Raw genomic sequence first — 12463 nt, 5'->3', positions numbered from 1 at the left:
ACCCTTTAGTTTGTCAATTTTCATCTCACGCGGTTTTACAGGAATTTTTTTACATTTTTTATTTCAATATTCCCTGGTCATGTGACCTACCACCCTAAAACATGCTTAGATTGTCCACTCACTATGCCTTCATATCGCACACTCTGTTGTTTGTCTACTTTCATCTCACGCTATTAGACTTAAATCTGTAAGCCTGAGACCAAGTAGGTGTGAACATTGCTGCACAGTGGACACCCACACTCAGAAGTATTATTCTCCTGTAAATGGTTCAGTGCCTATAATTTAGGCTGTGTGTAGAATGGGGCATCAAGGAAATGACCTCTACTAGATTATGCTGATAAGGAAAACAGCATACAGTTTTGGCCTGTGCATTCATTTGCCTATAACTAATCAGAATTCCAATATGTTTACATAAAAAAGAGAATACTTAAAAATGAGAAGATCCTGCCATGGAAAAAACGACTCGGTGGACATAAAGTGGAAAGGAGGGGAAATAACTCACTGTCACGAATTCAGCCGAGGCTGCCCCTCCTCCTTGCTCGGGCAGGTTTCGGCGTTCGTCGTCACCGGCTTACTAGCCACTACCGCTCCCTTTATCATCACTCCATTTGTCTTGTCTTGTCTTGTCTTGTCAATCACACACACCTGGTACTCATTCCCTCATTAGTCTGTGTATAAGTGTTCCCTCTGCCCCCTTGTCCTTTGTGAGTCATTGTTTGTTGTGAGAGTGAGTAGCTCGGTTGAGCTACTCTTTACTTGTATGCAGCCAAGGTTGATTTTCCCTTGTGCTAGTTTCGTTCTGTCGCTATATGCGCTACATTATTGTACACTGAATAAACTCTTGATTTCGGTGTTTTACCTCCTGCGCCTGACTCCGTCATTCATACCTCATCACACTCACACCATGCAGCAGGACACCTTCAGCTGCGGGGTCTTTGTAATGCAGGTTTGATAGTTATATTTTCAATAATGAATGGTTAGCTGTTATGTGACAATTAGGTCAAAAACTCTATTTTCTTTTTTGGTGTAGATGGCCAAGGAAGTTGCACAGAACTTCCCCAACATCCCCTCCCAAATGGATATAGAACCTTCACAAAAACACATGGAGCAACTGCGAAAAGAAATGGCTGAGGATAAACTAAAAATGTCTGGTATGTAATGAAATTTCATTCAAAGTAAATGTAAATTCTTTATTTTTATGTAGTTGTGTGGGACAACCATATGTTCAGTTCATGCCTATGATTTCAGAGTTCAACAAAGCCAACAACTGCTTCTTGTGTGCCACTGATAAAGAACCTGGATGTGGCCCAAAGACTGACAGGGTTAGTAACTTTATTTAACATGTTTATAATCTTTTGACAACAGTGACGGCATGTAAGACAATTTATGATATAACACAATGGATGGCTAATTCGTCATACTGCATTGATATTTGATATTATTTATAACTTGTTACCCTTTGTTCTGTTTTAGATTGAATGTTTTGCATGCCAACGGTTGTTCCATGTGCTGTGCTTAGGGATGAATACAAAAGAGTTCAACAGAGTGAAGAACACAAACTGGAAGTGCTGTCTTTGTTGTTGAAAATGTATGCTATACCCCATCCACACTGAAGAGGAGCTGAAATGTACATCAACCAGGGATAAAGAGAAAGTTAACACTGTGAAATGTTTTGTATTTATTTGAAGTAAAGTGTCTGACATGTTGGAAAAGATTAAAGGTCTACAATTTCTGTTTAATTTGTCAATATTCTATTTTAATTCATTGATTAACTGGCAACCATTATTGTGGTTACATGCAGTGGTGGAGAAAGTACCCAATTGTCAAAAATTAGATTTGTCACTATGTTGATGGTCCTAACTGCTGTTGGTGGACATAAGGAAAACTACAGGCGAATATCCATTGAATATCCAACCTGAATCTGTCTTTACCTCGGTGACTAGAGGCAGCTACTTCATATAATTTGCTAAATAAAATAAGTATCTTGGCTTCACTGGTTGAAAGCTGCTCTCCAGTTGATAACTCGGTGCAATATCAGGGATTGACATTATTAGTCTGTTTAGAAATGCCATAATTTGACAGTCTTTCAATACGAAGGAACTAGAAATAACAGTTTTAGGCTACCGGAATTCTGTGCAGTTTGGTTGTTTTCAGTAAAAAATAAAATGCGCCTGCCCAATGTGTCCACTAGAGACAACCTGTTCCTGCACCCAGAGGCAGTTACTATGAAGGTAGGAAAGACTGAGGCAGTTGTGCTGAATGCCGACAAAGGCATAAAAGGCAGAGGCAGCCTCAGTCTCAGGCTAGCAGGCTCGTGTAAAATGGATGTCTCTATTCCATTTAAGTAAATCAAGCTGCAGTCCACAACAGAAAAACACACCCACCACAAAACTTCTACCCCCAAGCCATGAGACTGCCAAATAGTTAACCAAATAGCTACCCGGACCTTCTGCATTGACCCCTTTTTGCACTAACTCTTTTGACTCATCACATATGCTGCTGCTACTGCTTATTATCTATCCTGTTACCTATATGTACATATCTACCTCACTTACCTTGTACCTCTGCACATATTTATGTATTTTTTATTCAACCTTTATTTTATCAGGGAGTCATACTGCGACCAAGGTCTCTTTTACAGATGAGCCCTGAATTACATAAATTACAGAAAATACACACATCAAAATATATTACAAAATGCAAGCAGAAAGAAAAACATGGTAATAAAAAACAAACACATCAATCAGTAAAAAGGTCCTCAATCAGCTTTTTGAATTGGCCTAGAGGCAGCAAAACATCACATTTCAGAACATTTTAAAGATTGTTCCACAGATAAGGTGCAAAAAAACTAAAAGCTGATTTACCTAACACATTAGAGACCAAAGGAATTTCCAGAGTTAGCCATCCTTTAGATCGGGTGTGGTAACTCGTATGTCTAAAGTTTAGTAATGATGTTAGGCACAATGGGACTTTTTGTAAAAGGGCTTTAAATGAAAACATAGCAATGTATCAACCTATTTGACATCAAAGAGGGCCAACCAACTTTCTGGTAGAGAATGCAGTGATGAGTACTAAAATTGTCACCCGTAATAAAGCGCAGTGTGCTATGATAACCTGTATCTAATGGCTTTAATGAAGTGGCAGCTACATTCATATAGATGATGTTGCCATAGTCTAGGACCGATAGGAACGTTGACTGAATAATCTGCTTTTTATTCTAAGCTTCTTAACTAACTCATCAATATGCTTTTTAAAAGACAGCTTTTCATCTATCCAGATGCCTAGATATTTGTAAGTAGGGACACGATCAATATGGGCACCTTCCAAAGTACATATGCTTAAATCATCAGAGTTATTTTTATGCGCTCTTGAGAACAACATATACTTAGTTTTACTGGCATTCAATACTCATTTCAGGTCAATAAAGTTTTTCTGTAATACAATGAAGGCAGACTGTAGTTCAGATAGAGCCTGGTCAACCGTGGGGGAAAAAGCATACACAACAGTATCATTGGCATACAAGTTCAGGTAAAATTATTTTACAGACAAGTCGATATTGTTAATGGAAACAGTAAAAAGTACAGGTCCCAGATATGACCCCTGTGGGACACCTTTCGTATTATCCAGGAAACCTGATTTAACACCATCAGTAGACACACATTGAGTTCTATCTGTCAAGTAATTTTTTAACCAGTTACATGCAGCCTGGTCTAGGCCAATTGAGGAAAGCCTCTGAATTAGCAATGTTATCAACAGTATCGAAAGCCTTTGAAATGTCAATGAAGAGGGCAGCACAATGTTGCCTTTTATCCATACAGTCAACCACGTCATTTATAACTAGGGATGCAGCAGAGATAGTTCTATGACCTGGTCTAAAACCTGACTGATGTACAGTACCAATCAAAAGTTTGGACACACCTACTCATTCAAGGGTTTTTCTTTCTTTTTACTATTTTCTACATTGTAGAATAACGGGCTCGTGCAGTGGAGGAGATCTTCGTGGGCTATACTCAGCCTTGTCTCAGGTTAGTAGGTTGGTGGTCTGTTGATATCCCTCTGGTTGTGTGGGCGCTGTGCTTTGGCAAAGTGGGTGGGGTTATACCCTGCCTGTCCGGGGATATCATTGGATGGGGCCACAGTGTCTCCCGACCCCCCCTGTCTCAGCCTCCAGTATCTATACAGCAATAGTCTATGTGCCGGGGGGCTAGGGTCAGTCTGTTATATCTGGTGTTATTCTCCTGTCTTATCCGGTGTCCTGTGTGAATTTAAGTATGCTCCCTCTAATTCTCTCTCTCTCCCTCTCTCCCTCCCCTTCCGGAGGACCTGAGCCCTAGGACCATGCCTCAGGACTACCTGGCCTGATGACTCCTTGCTGTCCCCAGTCCACCTGGTCATGCTGCTGCTCCAGATCCACTCTTCTGCCTGCGGCTACGGAACCCTGACCTGTTCACCGGACGTGCTACCTTGTCCCAGACCTGCTGTTTTCAACTCTCTCTCTCTAATGCACCTGCTATTTCAACCTCTAAATGCCTGACTATGAAAAGCCAAGTGACATTTACTCCTGATGTACTGACCTGTTGCAACCTCTACAACCACTGTGATTATTATTTGGCCCTGCTAGTCACAAATGAACGTTTGAACATTTTGGAGAAAAAACTGTCCTTAATGGCCATGTACTGTTATAATCTCCACCCGGCACAGTCAGAAGGGGCCACCCTTTCAGAGCCTGGTTCCTCACTAGGTTTCTTCCTAGGTTTCTGCCTTTCTAGGGAGTTTTTTCTAGCCACCGTGCTTCTACATCTGCATTGCTTGCTGTTTGGGGTTTTAGGCTGGGTTTCTGTATATTACTTTGTGACATATGCTGATTTAAAAAGGGCTTTATAAATAATTTGATTGATTGATTGATGTAGTACCCTAAAAAGTGTTAAACAAATCAAAGTATATTTTTTATTTGTGATACTTCAAAGTAGCCACCCTTTGCCTTGATGACAGCTTTGCACACTCTTGGCATTCCCTCAACAAGCTTCATGAGGTAGTTACCTGGAATGCATTTCAATTAACAGGTGTGCCTTGTTAAAAGTTTTTTTGTGGAATTTATTTCCTTCTTCATGCGTTTGAGCCAATCAGTTGTGTTGTGACAAGGTAGGGTTGGTATACAGAAGATAGCAATATTTGGTAAAAGACCAAGTCCATATTATGGCAAGAACAGCTCAAATAAGCAAAGAGAAACGACAGTCCATCATTACTTTAAGATATGAAGGTCAGTCAATCCGGAAAATTTCAAGAACTTTGAAAGTTTCTTCAAGTGCAGTCGCAAAAAACATCAAGCGCTATGATGAAACTGGCTCTCATGAGGACCACCACAGGAAAGGAAGACCCAGAGTTACCTCTGCTGCAGAGGATAAGTTAATTAGTTACCAGCCTCAGATTGCAGCCCAAATAAATGCTTCACAGAGTTCAAGTAACAGACACATCTCAACATCAACTGTTCAGAGGAGCCTGCGTGAATCAGGCCTTCATGGTCAAATTGCTGCAAAGAAACCACTACTAAAGGACACCAATAAGAAGAAGAGACTTGCTTGGGCCAAGAAACACGAGCAATGAACATTAGACCGGTAGAAATCTGTCCTTTGGTCTGATGAGTCCAAATGTGAGATTTTTGGTTCCAACCGCCGTGTCTTTGTGAGACGCAGAGTAGGTGAACGGATGATCTCCGCATGTGTGGTTCCCACCGTGAAGCATGGAGGAGGAGGTGTGATGGTGTGGGGGTGCTTTGCTGGTGACAATGTCTGTGATTTATTTCGAATTCAAGGCACACTTAACCAGCATGGCTACCACAGCATTCTGCAGCGATACGCCATCCCATCTGGTTTGGGCTTAATGGGACTATCATTTGTTTTTCAACAGGACAATGACCAAACACACCTCCAGGCTGTGTAAGGGCTATTTGACCAAGAAGGAGAGATGGAGTGCTGCATCAGATGACCTGGCCTCCACAATCACCCGACCTCAACCCAATTGAGATGGTTTGGGATGAATTGGACCGCAGAGTGAAGGAAAATCAGCCAACAAGTACTCAGCATATGTGGGAACTCAAGACTGTTGGAAAAGCATTCCTCATGAAGCTGGTTGAGAGAATGCCAAGAGAGTGCAAAGCCGTCATCAAGGCAAAGGGTGGCTACTTTGAAGAATCTCAAATATAAAATATATCTTGATTTGTTTAACACTTGTTTGGTTACTACATGATTTCATATGTGTTATTTAATAGTTTTGATGTCTTCACTATTATTCTACAATGTAGAAAATAGTAAAAATAAAGAAAAACCTTTGAATGAGTAGGTGTGTCCAAACGTTTGACTAGTACTGTACATTTAGTATACATTTAAAAGATAAGAAAGATCTTAGCTGAGAATTAATCAAGGATTCTAATATTTTAGCTAGGCAAGAAAGTTTAGAAATAGGGCGATAATTATTTAGGTCACAAAGGTCACCAACTTTGTGAAGGGGGAGTACATGCGCCGCCTTCCAAACCTTGGGTATAGTACCAGATTTAATTGTCAGTGAAAGAGAGCGACCCGGCTCTACATACACTATATATACAAAAGTATGTGGACACCCTTCAAATTAGTGGATTTGGCTATTTCAGCCACACCCGTTGCTGACAGGTGTATAAAATCGAGCACACAGCCATGCAATCTCCATAGGGAAACATTGGCAGTAGAATGGCCTTATTGAAGAGCTTAGTGACTTTCCAAGTGGCACCGTCATAGGATGCCACCTTTCCAACAAGTCAGTTTGTCAAACTTCTGCCCTGCTAGAGCTTCCCCGGTCAACTGTAAGTGCTGTTATTGTGAAGTGGAAATGTCTAGGAACAACAACGGCTCAGCCACGATGTGCTAGGCCACACAAGCTCACTGTGGTGTAAAGTACTTAACTAAAAATACTTTAAAGTACTACTTAACTAGTTTTTTTGTGGTGTCTGTACTTTACTTTACTATTTATATGTTTGACTACTTTTAGTTTTACTCCTCTACATTCCTAAAGAAAATAATGTACTTTTTACTCCATACATGTTCCCTGACACCCAAAAGTACTCGTTACATTTCGAATGCTTAGTAAGACAGGAAAATGGTCTAATTCACACACGCATATACATTTACTTTTGATACTTAAGTATATTTAAAACCAAATACTTTTAGACTTTTACTCAAGTAGTATTTTACTTGAGTCATTTTCTATTAAGGTATCTTTACTTTTACTCAAGTATGACAATTGGGTACTTTTTCCACCACTGCAAGAGCTCACAGAACGGGACCGCCAAGTGCTGAAGCGTGTAGCGCGTAAAAATCGTCTGTCCTCGGTTGCAACACTCACTACCGAATCGCCATAATAATCATTGGCCAGTACGGAGAATTAAATAAAACCACAAGTCCAAATCCCTATCTCCATCCATGGCTAATTTAGGAAAGGGCCAATTTTAGCTAGCTGGCTAGCTAGCCACCGGAGGACAACAACACAACGAGATGCAACAATTCAAGTTTCTCTGTCAATGATGTATGGTCTCAATGGGTTTTCATAGGAGTGATGCCAAATCCAAGCTGGCTTCCCTTGACACTTGTTTTTGGTACGCCAGGACCATTAACAGTTGAGCTCGCTCAATTTAGCTCAACGCTGATTGGCTAATTTTGTGTACTTTTTTGTCAAGGGAGGCCAGATGCTTGCTGGCTTCCCTAGCCTTCAATGCTACGGGCGGCAACAATGTCATACTCGTTTGGACCAGACAGCATCAGATAGACGGCCTACACGTAGAGAAACAGAAGGGCGCTGTTTCGCTAGCTTGGATGCTTTCTCCTGTGAGATGCATTCAGCCTCTTGCAAATTGAAGAAAAACTATGCAACACAGAGTGACGAAAGATAAATAATTTAATGTATTTTGTATTTTTCTTGGTCTTTTTTGGGGGAAGCATGGCTTCCCTTGGCATCCATGAATACATGCCACTGCACTAAAGGTAATAATAGCCAATACTAATAACAACTTCAGCATATAACATTGTAATTAGCTACGTAGTGATATACAAAGCCAAGCATTCATTTACATTTTAGTCATTTAGCAGACGTTCTTATCCAGAGCGACTTACAGTTAGTGAGTGCATAAATTTTTCAAACTGGCCCCCCGTGGGAAACTAACCCACAACCCTGGCATTGCAAATGCCATGCTCTACCAACTGAGCTATACGGGGCCATTCCATGCACATATGTCCACCCACACTCACAGACTGGTATACCAATATTTACTCCCTTGGAGAGTGTGGGTCAGGCTGGCTAGCCAATCAGGATCTGGAGAGACTGCATGGCTAGAGCGTGCACAGGAGTGAATCACATAGCTATTGTCTGATTGGCTGAAGCCATGACCTGGAGGAGAGATTGATCTCCCAAGTGAGGGGGAGAAAGGGTGAGGATGGGTGAGTGTCAGACAGCGCGGCTCCAGAAAGCAAATAATCAAACGCTCACACAAACAGTGATATAGCATCCTGTAGCGCCCTCGGCAGGGGGATTCTGTAACAGCCACCCCTAAATATGTGCAGCATATTTACAAAGAGAAAGGATTCCACTGCCTGAATGTCAGTAGTGGTGCTCCCCGCCTCCCCATGTAGTTACTCCATTCAGCCTCTCCATCAGCTGCAGGTCAGGAACAGCCAGAGGACAGAGGGCTTAAGGTGTCCATGCGGGTGGGGGGGGTGGGGGGGGAGCGGAGGTTCCCCAACTGAGGCATGCAAGTCCCCCAGTGCAGGAACCAGAGGAAGGCCCAGGGCAAGCCCCAGAGTAGGCCCCAACGGTAGACCCAGGGTCAGGGTCAGATCAGGAGGCAGTGCTGGTGAGTCCAGGGCAGATGGTGGATCAGCTCGGATTCCAGGAGCAGGAATGGGTAGCTCCTGGGACAGGACACTGGAGTGCGAAGTCTGGGTGGTCGGCCCCAGTGAGGTCTGGTGTGTCCACCACAATCACGTCAGGGGTTGAGTCCAGCGGCAGCAGGACCAGGATTGGAGCTGGGTCAGGTGGTGCACGCTGGGCAGGGGTATCCTGAACACAGAATGGGATCCAGGGCTGTGGCTAGGTCAGGTGAAGGTGCACTGTCAGTGCTGTGGTTGGGTCCCCCCATGGGCCCAGGCCATGGCTGGACCGGTCATCGGGTTAAGCAACAGACAGGTCTGTTGCTGCTGGAGGGTCCCCTAGTGCAGGGACAGGCAGAGAGTCAGAGGCAGACAGGTCCTCTGCTGCTGGCGACGACTTGCCGGGTTATTTTAGCTGGTGATGATCTGGTGGTGGTGAGGAACAGGGTCCAGTCAGCAACATAGACTCACTACCGTGTGGCGATGCTGCTGGAATCCCATAGGCCACCCGAGCCAGGGAGAGGGTTCCCCCAGACTCCACAGCAGTGGAGGGGGGATCGGGAATGATATACGGTGTGGGCTCAGTTTCCGTAGAAGGCAACTCCTGAGCACCAGCGGGGGCCGAGGACATGACATGTCCCTGCCCGGTCTCAGTCGAAGCCCCACCTGATGCTGAGTAGTATCCCACAGATGGAGGAGAGGGGACATAGGGTCCATGCTGCACCGTTGGCAGGTGTGGGGTTCCCATAGGCTCCAGAGAGGGGGTATAATCCACATGGTAGTAGTCCACTGGATACCCCGGAACCATACTCCACTGGACCGCAGGTGGGCAGTGCGGAAAGTACCCTGTGTAGTCTCTGTGGGCCGCCGTATTGTAGTGGTGTCAGAAAAAGTCACAAATCCGGCGAGGCAAAGGACCATGAAAGAGTGACCCGGCTCTACATATTTTACTGGTTTGTGATTCACTGACACCGCCCCCGGTTAGAGGGGAATAAAGCAGGAACTATAATCACACACAGGAGAAGATTAACATGGGTATGTACATGGGTATGGTTCTGTAAAGATGATAATTCTGTGGTGCAATAATAACAACAGCAGAGTTAATGTACACATATTACCTAATACCATAGAAATGGGCCATAGTTTGGTTAAAAATATGGGTTAATGATTCAGCAATCGGGGGGCAGAGAGCTGCAGCAAAAATGTATCAAGCATATCAGCCCGTTATTTTTGTTTCATAAATCTTAAGCAAAGCATCTAGCACATCATAGATAGTAAATTGTTGAAATTAAAACAAAGATTCACTAGAAGTTGACAGGTTTACCATCGAATCAGCTAGAGGCTGGCAGAGGGAAGAGCAGTTGATTGACTGACCAGGGTCAATTAAATCACTGTTTCTCTCAAATAAAAAGCCTGCAGAGATAAAATGATGATTAAAAGCATTATTTTCAGTTATGATGCCAGAATCAGACAGAACTTGCTTAGGCAAGGAAGAAGAGGAATTTGTACACTTTAGTCCATGTATTGTTTTCCAAAATGTAGAAGGATCACCAGCAGAGTCAGAGATAGAACTTAAATAGTAGCTTGATTTAGCTTTCTTGAGATAGTACATCTGTTTCTCAATTGTCTAAAAGATTGCCAGTCCACTACAGAGTCAGTTGTCCTTGCTTTGGCCCAGGCCTGATATCTCATCTGAATGAGATCAGATAGCTCTGAAGAAAACCAAGAGTTAGAGCTATCTTTGACTCTGAATTATTTTAAAGGGGCGTGTTTATCTGTCAGATAAATAAATATGGAGGATACATTTTCTAGAGCCAACAGTGGCTACAGTGAGGGAAAAAAGTATTTGATCCCCTGCTGATTTTATACGTTTGCCCACTGACAAAAACATGATCAGTCTATAAGTTTAATGGTAGGTTTATTTGAACAGTGAGAGACAGAATAACAAAAAAAAAATCCAGAAAAACGCATGTCAAAATGTTATAAATTGATTTGCATTTTAATGAAGGAAATAAGTATTTGACCCCTCTGCAAAACATGACTTAGTACTTGGTGGCAAAACCCTTGTTGGCAATCACAGAGGTCAGACGTTTCTTGTAGTTGTCCACCAGGTTTGCACACATCTCAGGAGGGATTTTGTTCCACTCCTCTTTGCAGATCTTCTCCAAGTCATTACGGTTTCGAGGCTGACGTTTGGCAACTCGAACCTTCAGCTCCCTCCACAGATTTTCTATGGGATTAAGGTCTGGAGACTGGCTAGGCCACTCCAGGACCTTAATGTGCTTCTTCTTGAGCCACTCCTTTGTTGCCTTGGCCGTGTGTTTTGGGTCATTGTCATGCTGGAATACCCATCCACGACCCATTTTCAATGCCCTGGCTGAGGGAAGGAGGTTCTCACCCAAGATTTGACGGTACATGGCCCTGTCCATCGTCTCTTTGATGCAGTGAAGTTGTCCTGTCCCCTTAGCAGAAAAACACCCCCAAAGCATAATGTTTCCACCTCCATGTTTGACGGTGGGGATGGTGTTCTTGGGGTCATAGGCAGCATTCCTCCTCCTCCAAACACGGCGAGTTGAGTTGATGCCAAAGAGCTCCATTTTGGTCTCATCTGACCACAACACTTTCACCCAGATCTCCTCTGAATCATTCAGATGTTCATTGGCAAACTTCAAACGGCCCTGTATATCTGCTTTCTTGAGCAGGGGGACCTTGCGGGCGCTGCAGGATTTCAGTCCTTCACGGCGTAGTGTGTTACCAATTGTTTTCTTGGTGACTATGGTCCCAGCTGCCTTGAGATCATTGACAAGATCCTCTGTGTAGTTCTGGGCTGATTCCTCACTGTTCTCATGATCATTGTAACTCCACGAGGTGAGATCTTGCATGGAGCCCCAGGCCGAGGGAGATTCACAGGTCTTTTGTGTTTCTTCCATTTGCGAATAATCGCACCAACTGTTGTCACCTTCTCACCAAGCTGCTTGACGATGGTCTTGTAGCCCATTCCAGCCTTGTGTAGGTCTACAATCTTGTCCCTTACATCCTTGGAGAGCTCTTTGGTCTTGGCCATGGTGGAGAGTTTGGAATCTGATTGATTGATTGCTTCTGTGGACAGGTGTCTTTTATACAGGTAACAAGCTGAGATTAAGAGCACACCCTTTAAGAGTGTGCTCCTAATCTCAGCTCGTTACCTGTATAAAAGACACCTGGGAGCCAGAAATCTTTCTGATTGAGAGGGGGTCAAATACTTATTTCCCTCATTCAAATGCAAATCAATTTATAACATTTTTGACATGCGTTTTTCTGGATTTTTTGTTGTTATTCTGTCTCTCACTGTTCAAATAAACCTACCATTAAAATTATAGACTGATAATTTCTTTGTCAGTGGGCAAACGTACAAAATCAGCAGGGGATCAAATACTTTTTTCCCTCACTGTAAATCAGAGTATAACATGTCATGTAAAAACCCTTGGGGAGAAAACTTTTTAAAAAGTGTCTTGAAATGAGAAACTTGAACCCTGTGTATATAGCCAAGTTAAGCCTACTCATTGTGTATTTATTCCTTGAGTTATTTTTCT

General features: G+C 43.1%; 1 long non-coding RNA gene across 1 annotated transcript; it reads left to right on the top strand.

Moving 5' to 3' along the window:
• Positions 1–611: 611 nt before the first annotated feature.
• Positions 612–1666, top strand: LOC311111239. The gene is made up of 4 exons (XR_014610760.1): positions 612–946; positions 1031–1151; positions 1249–1322; positions 1474–1666. It is a non-coding gene; the product is annotated as an uncharacterized lncRNA (long non-coding RNA).
• Positions 1667–12463: the final 10797 nt, after the last annotated feature.

The sequence above is a fragment of the Coregonus lavaretus genome (genome assembly GCF_964263955.1).
Source record: "Coregonus lavaretus genome assembly, chromosome: 37".
Lineage (NCBI taxonomy): Eukaryota > Metazoa > Chordata > Actinopteri > Salmoniformes > Salmonidae > Coregonus > Coregonus lavaretus.
Note: the sequence above shows the minus strand (reverse complement) of the source record. Positions and strands in the feature narration are given on the sequence as shown.